This window comes from Cryptotermes secundus, unplaced genomic scaffold, assembly GCF_002891405.2.
Source record: "Cryptotermes secundus unplaced genomic scaffold, Csec_1.0 scaffold3101, whole genome shotgun sequence".
NCBI classification, from domain to species: Eukaryota; Metazoa; Arthropoda; class Insecta; order Blattodea; family Kalotermitidae; genus Cryptotermes; species Cryptotermes secundus.
In genome coordinates, this window is record NW_019718662.1 from 115,598 (window position 1) to 121,922 (window position 6,325).

General features: G+C 40.2%; 2 protein-coding genes across 2 annotated transcripts in view; one reads left to right on the forward strand and one right to left on the reverse strand.

Moving 5' to 3' along the window:
- The window catches only part of LOC111864024, a gene marked incomplete at its 3' end in the record, with an annotated part of 115,403 nt that extends 114,258 nt beyond the window's left edge, over positions 1 to 1,145 (reverse strand). Inside the window, 1 exon segment of the mRNA XM_023850957.2 lies at positions 737 to 1,145.
- A 2,466-nt stretch (positions 1,146 to 3,611) lies between these two features.
- Positions 3,612 to 6,325, forward strand: part of LOC111864046 (hydroxymethylglutaryl-CoA lyase, mitochondrial) — an 86,820-nt gene continuing 84,106 nt past the window's right edge. Inside the window, exon 1 of the mRNA XM_023851023.2 lies at positions 3,612 to 3,690. The gene's annotated coding sequence lies outside the window, so the exon portion shown is untranslated. The remainder of the gene's footprint in view (positions 3,691 to 6,325) is intronic.

Below are 6,325 nucleotides of genomic sequence, written 5' to 3' on the forward strand. Positions count from 1 at the left end.
GAAAGCGTTTTACTAAATACATGGAAACAAAACTTTTGTTTCGGTCATCATCTTGTAACTTTAAAAGGTTGACAGGTATTTGCACTGACATACTTGATATATTAGTCCGAATTAACCCATACAAATATTTGTAAAGAGAAGGGTTTATTCAGAAAACCACAATTTTCATTATATCTAATTAAATTTTATTTAACGGCGAATAAAGTGAGGTCGCATTTTATTCGATGGATTTGCCCCGAAGACATCGCATAATTCACCACAATTTTTTTTCATAGAAATAAATACAAATTTGTTTTGAGGCTTCGCATTGTTTCAGACTTTGCCCACAACATTAGAATTTGTTGGAGTGTTTTTAATAATGAACAATTTTAAATTAACACAATTAAAATTTTCCTGAACTGTGAACGATAAAATTACGGCCGTATAAATTAGTGAAAGTAACAAAGAAACCAGAATTTTATTCCACCAACAGCGCAAAAATCGATTAAGATAAGCTACGTTACTTAACAGAAAAACGCAAGATTGTTAATACTGTTAAAATAAATATTAGCCCTTTCAGCACTAAATCTTCTTTTGAATATATCCCCAAAATTAATTTTTTCCGTGTCGTCACCAAACATTTTTTCATGGGCGTGTTTGAATCCATACACATTTAAACACGATTTAAATTTAAAATTGAATTATATTAAAAATAAAAATATTTTCATTTCAAAATCTTAAAATATTCAAAACTTACCTGTTAACAGAAATCACCACAGCGTAATTTTCGCCCCACTTAAATTTCAGTAATAAAGATTATTTTTACAGGTGCACACACAATTTCGTATTATTTTTTTAAATTTTGTTTTAATAATCCCAGGTTTTCACTCTCATGGCCACAACACTCACACAGTCACTTGTTTCTTCCAACAATGCACCACAATCCACACGGGAGCCCCACCACAGCCCGCAGCACGGAGAGACTGAAAGTCACTCAACTAACCGAGAAAAATTGACAGCGACCACGCGTGTGCTACCCACTCGGAGCGCATGCGCCAACATCACGACAAGACCATTGTTGTGACGTCACTACTGTGACGTAGTGTGCAGCTTGCAAGTGGGCCAGACTGTTCCGCCTGAGTTGTTATCTTCCTCCAGCATCACGTCTAACTGTATCCAAGGCAACGAGAGAAAACTGTCTTCTTTCTCCATCACTTTCTGTTTTAACGAGGAATTCTATTGCTTGCCCTGCCATCTCTGTGTGGTGTAAGAAACTAAATGCGAACGGCTGCAGGTGAGAACTGCTGAAATGTTTGGTAGTGGCGCTGGTGGCGGTTGATTTCCATGCGTGTTTATTGCAAAATGGTGTAAAGTAATCGCACAGTTCGGATGCCTGTCCATCCGCTTTTTATTATTTCCGTAAATATGAAATGGATTTCCATTATATTTCTACCAGGTAAAATATTTACAGTGAATATGAATTCTCCCCTTTCCATCTCGCTGTTAATTTTTAATTCGAATAAAATCTAATCGAAAACTTCGTAAAATTTCTAAAGAAAAATAACAGTTTATTGTACAAGAAGGCGAAAAGGGACATATAATACTTCCTTAGTAGAACCGTCTTCCCAAGGCGACGGCTAGACCATGTGGGACTCGTAGTGTATAAAGTGACACAGGGACTGGATCTCTCAGAATAATTCGGTCTCCCTTTACCCCACCAACCACTCCGCATTCATTAATCATCCTATCATCATCACTAATGGGATAGTTCATTCGGTATAGCTACGGGCTGGAAGTCCCGGGTTCGATTCCAAGCAGTGCAAGATTTATCTTTTCTCGACAGCGTCCAAACCGACATTGGGGCCCACTCAGCCTCCTATCCAATGGGTACCACGAGCTCTTTTCCTGAGGAGTAAAGTTGTAGAGGCGTGAATCTGACCACTCACATCCATCCAGTGCCGAGGTTAAGAGTGGTGGAGTTATACAGCCACTCCCCCATACACCTTCACAGGCACAACTTTATCTTTTCTTCGCGTCTAAAGATTTTCGTTACTAAAATTAAATAAGCAACTTAAAAAAGAAAGACCAACTTCAATAGTTCGGCCGCGCCATAGCTCAAGCGGTTAGTCGCTGGCTTCCCAAAGCGGCGGCCCGGGTTCGATCCCGGGTCTGGTCAAGTTGGATTTGTGGTGGACAAATCTGCCAATCTTCATTCCACCAATTGCTCCACAAGCACCCTCACCTATCATCTGAGGCTGGTACAATAGGCCAGAAGTGGCCGCAGTACAAGGGACTTAGTCCCACCCCACTAGCAATAAAAAAATATAAAAAATTTCAATAGTAAGGTTGTCTGTAAGTGTCCTCTAATGAGGTAAATTTAAAGGAATATGCTCTTATAGAGCAGAGATATACAGATATACAGCATAGGAGAAAGATCAGCTTCACGCCTCGGCCGCCTTATCCTCGAAGAAGAACCCCCCCCCCGACACCAGTTTTTCAGGAGCCTGTCTGGACACTGCGGAAAAGGGAAACATTTCTTGCCCCTGTTAGAAATCAAACCTTCGATTTGTCGGTTACCCAGACCATGCTCTGAAGCTTATATCGGCTGAGTTTATAGCCCGTTCTCTTCAATTAGTATCAGCCTTCGTGCAGATGTGATAAAATTTCGCCACAGTTCCTCATACGAACCTATTTCTGGGCTCCCTCTGTAGGTCTAGGCTTTGTACCTGACAGACTCTCGCCCTCCGTCAATCTGTCGCGAACCTCAATTTCCGAACTCTTTTTTTTTTCGTATGTACTGAGTTTCAATTATTTCCCTGAACAGAAATAACACATTTGTTTATGAAGTTCTCACAGCGGTCATTATGAAGAGTTCTCTCCTCTGGGATATAACTCCGTGTTGTCCGTTGAATGACAACGGACGTTTCGGAGGAACATTTCGCCTTCGTCTCCAGGATTACAAAGTAAGCGAAGCCAGAAACCAGCGCGAAGCATGTAGCAGGAAGAGAAGTCCGCTTGGTAAAAGATCGGGTTTCTACATGAAACAGGAGGGTATTAGTTCCTCCGAAACGTCTGTCTACTTTCAACTACAAGGCGTTATATCCCAGAAGATATAACTCTTCGTAATTACAGTTATGAGAACCTAAAATCCTGTAGAAAACTTTTCCTGTAAGGAAAAGAAGGGAAAAAATTGTTCAAGGTCATACAGTTGCTTTTTTTGGCTAAAATTCCCAAATAATATTTGTATATATTTATAGGCCTGTATGAGTTTAAGAGACCCGGATGAAACATCTCTCTCTCTCTCTCTCTCTCTCAGTGTAGCGGAACAAGTGGTACAAGTCCGCAGTCTTGAAACACTCCAAGAATTTGAAAGTTGTTTTGTTGCTAATAATATTTTCGAGTTGAAACCATATCAACAAGTGAATTTCACTTTGATGCTGTACATTGACATGAATAATATCACCATGAAGATTCCTGGAGCATTTTATCACGCCAAATACCTGGATACTTTCAATTAGTAATCATAAAGCCACAATACTATAAGTTGCCTTCTTCATTGCTGCAATAAACCTTGTAAAATACTTGCATAGCTTTTTTTTATTTTTCGATTGCAGACTCGACAAGAATGGGGCGTTCTTCAAGTCGGGCCGACCCATAACTCGTCAAATGAAGATCGTTGTCTTCTGAGTTTAAGGTCGTTTAGTAAGGCCGGTAAGTCAGCAAACTGATCTCTAACTACATACTTCTCTTTGTTTATTGCGTGGTTTACTGTTTAACCGTGAAAATGGAGGTTATATGTTTCTGTGGAAAGTCGAGTTGTCTTCGAACTATAGTGTGTTACAAGAAACAGCGGAATGCCAGAAACAAAGAGTATTAATTGAAATATATTGAGATTTAGCTGGTTTTAACAGAATTAAACAATAATTATAACCAGTTTCAACCAAGTTTTAAAATTATGAACTAGGGAAATCAATACAATACACCAACTACTTAAACGTATTTACCTGATAATGAATTTATAGGGTCGAAACATGTCGTAGAAATATAAAAAAGTGATAAATTAGCCCATACAGACCACGAGCACGAAACGAAATTTCATATCCAAGAGTTCCCCTGTAAAATAAGTCTTTAAAGCCCCGTGGTTAATATATGTACCACCTGCTTTAACATAATAAAACTCTGCATTCTGCCTACAGAGTGTGTTTGTATGTTCCATATAATTCTTACAATAACCAGCGACTCTTTCCCTAAACAGCATTAACCGTTTGGGCTCTGTAGGGGAGACGTAATGTGTCTCGTGTGAGGTACGGACTGAATTCTTATATAAAATTGTGAAGAAATTCAGTCTTTAAAGGATTAAGCCGTTAACAAATATAGCAGCATGGTAAAATATATCTTGAATTTTGGTGGGAAAACTCCCGATGATTTCATATAGCATAAGCATGGAATTTCTTGACCAGCCCAGTAATACCACACAATCAGTGATGACAAGCCCTCCACAAATGAATGTTACGGACACTGATCGTGACTCTCTAGCTTAGAAGCTCTGTGGGTTGTTTGATTCAGAGTTCAGATAAATGCTACTGCGTTTACGTCAATATATTCATCACTAAACGATGGACTCATTTGTCCTACAGTCGGATCGGTAAGGTTGATCTTGTTCCGTGACTAAGCATTTGTTTATAAAGATCATTTTATTTTTTTTTATAAAATAATATCAAATTTTTATAACATAATAATAACTGTTGCTTATCTCAATCTGACAACATACATACAAGGATGAGAGGCATGGCCTTCTTTCAGGACTCTCGTATTTATATGTTTCGAACTTTCAAAAGGAGTTTGAAAGAAAATTCTTATCGATACAGAATAATTTTCATAGTTAGAAAATATTTGTTCCATATATAGCATAGTTCTTAGATACATAATTTATGTAATATGCAACTCATCCTAAATTAAATAGAAATTAGATTTTAATCGCAGACATTGTTGGCCGGTACATAGCTGACGTGGTTAACTGTTGGCTCCCCACCTTGGCGGCCCGTGTTCCATCCAAGGCCAGGCCATCTGGGATTTGTGGTGAACAAAGTGGAACTGGGGAAGTTTTTCTCCGAATACTTAGGATTCCCCTGCCAATTCTCATTCCACCAAAATGCTACACATGTATTAATCTTGCTCTCACTGACACGGTATAGTTTCAGTACTGGCACCGCCGTTAAACACGCGCAAAACAAATGTTGTGTGGTACCTTAAGGCATTCTTTCCCAATCTATGTGCAGTAAGAAAATTCCGAAGTCTACACAAACATTTAACAATATTTCATAATGTGGTAACAGCAAAGGGACCTCGTTGAGCCTGTTTCTTCATCCCATCTTCCTTTAAAGAAATGTTGTTGCCTCGGCATATTTCAGGTGTCTCTATATTGAATGTCGCAATGCTACAAACCTGAAGGTCGTAGGTCCGATTCCCGATGAGGTAATTGGATTTTTTCAATTGACCTAATCCTTCCAGCTGCACTATGGCTCAGGGGTCGACTCAACCTCTAACAGAAATGAGTACCTGGGGGGTAAAGGGCGGCCGACGCGTAAGGCTGACAACTTTACCGCCATCTGTGAGCCGACAGTCTAGAAAATGTGGGAGCCTCGACGTCTCACAATCCTGTGTCGATCATTGCCTATCACAGGTATAGCTTTGCCTTTTTATCTGATAGGATTTCTTGGACGGGGGATCGGCCCTTCGCAATCCGTCTGCCTACACAGAACTCGAGAAGTGCATAGAGGCGCAGATATACACCTACACGTATATTGTGAGTGGGTTTATAATCCACGATCCCAGTGCTCCAGGACTGTACACGACCTGACCTTGCGACCACTGAAATACGCTCCTCTCTGTCCCTGTAAAGCTTGGGTTTCCCCTGGTAGCGGTACCGTAATCAAGCGGCCGTAATATGACGGTGAATGACGTCACTAAAACGTTGCCATGGAAACAAAGGAACATGGTTTCCTAGAAAGCGTTGACCAGCAGTTGACCAGTGTATAAGTATTTGTGTGTGTGCGCGTGCGCGCGAGCGCCTAGTCTTCATCTTCACTGTGTTAGAAAGCTGATAAGATAATAAAACTTTCCGAACTGAGCAATAACATGAATTTCTCGAATTCTCCTCACTTCGCTGCAGATTATATTTCTGTTTGTCATTCCTCTGTTAAATTGATTACCGCTCCAAGGAGGCGTATGGGGAATTAGAGGTTAGTTACGCACATTTCTAACCTCAGCACCTGATGGAGGTGAGTCAATTTGATACGCTGTTCGCTTTATTCTCGGAGAAAGAGCCCCCCCCCCCCCCCGCCCC